Source organism: Solanum dulcamara, chromosome 2 (genome assembly GCF_947179165.1).
Source record: "Solanum dulcamara chromosome 2, daSolDulc1.2, whole genome shotgun sequence".
In the NCBI taxonomy this organism is placed as follows: Eukaryota; Viridiplantae; Streptophyta; class Magnoliopsida; order Solanales; family Solanaceae; genus Solanum; species Solanum dulcamara.
This window is the reverse complement of record NC_077238.1, coordinates 2595565-2596922: the sequence shown is the minus strand read 5'-3', so window position 1 is coordinate 2596922 and position 1358 is coordinate 2595565.

Sequence of the window (1358 nt, the reverse complement as noted above, 5' to 3'; positions counted from 1 at the left end):
TACGGATGCTACTATAGAATAATCCAAAAAATTCAACCCGAAACCCCGGCATCTAAAAATTATTTGGGATAGCACACACAAAAAACTAGTAAAATTCCCTAATTACTGTTGCATCGGACATAAAATTCTCCTAAACCCTTATAAAGTGCCGCCGAAGATACTGGAGTCATTTCCTAGGTCGTTACGAGGATACTATGGAAGAATCTAAGAATATTCAACCCGGAACCTCGGCACCTAAAAGATCTATGGGCTAACAAACACGAAAAACTGGCAAAATCGCATAATTACTGTTGCATCGCACATAAAATTCTCCTAAACCCCTATAAAGTTCTATCGGATATACTAGAGTCGTTTCCTACGTCGTTATGAGGATACTAAGGAAAAATCTAAGAAAATTCGATCCGGACCCTCTGCACCTAAGAAATCTGTTGGCTAACACACACGAAAAGATGGCAAAATCGCCTAATTCCTGTTACATCGCTAATAAAATTTCCCTAAACCTCACTAAAGCACCGCCGGGGATACTGTAGTCATTCCCTAGGTCGTGATGGACGATACTATGTAAGAATATAAGAAAATTCAACCCAAACCCCTAGCACTTAAAAATTCTGTGAGCTAACACACATGAAAAACTGGCAAAATTGCCTAATTCCTGTTGCGTTCCTAATAAAATGTTCCTAAACCTATCTAAAGCACCGCCAGGGCTGCTGGAGTCATTCCCCAGGTCATTAAGGACGCTATTATGGAATAATCCATGACAATTCAATTAGAACCCCGACACCTAAAAAATATATGGGCTAACACAAGAAAAATTTATAAAATTGTCTAATTTCTGTTCCATCGTCAACAAAATTCCCTAAACCCCTCTAAAGCATCACCGAGGATACTGAAGTCATTCTTTAGGTCGTTAAGGACACTACTATAGAAGAATCCAAGAAAATTTAACCCGAACCCCCGGCACCAAAAGAATTTGTGGGCTAACACACACGAAAAACTGGCAAAATCGACTAATTTCTGTTGTGTCGCCAATAAAATTCGTCTCAACCCTTCTAAAGTACTGCATGGGATACTGGAGTCATTCCCCAGGTCGTTAAGAACGCTACTATTGAAGAATCCAAGAAAATTCATCTTGGACCCCCGACACCTAAAAAATCTGTTGGCTAACACACACAAAAAAGTAGAAGAAATTGCCTATTTCCTGTGTCGCCAATAAAATTCCCTTAAATATTCAAAAGCATCGATGGGGATACCGGAGTCTTTTCCCAGATCGTTACGGACACTATTATGGAAAAATAAAAAAAATTCAACCCGAATCCTCAGAACCTATAAAATCTATTGGCTAACACACACGAAAAACT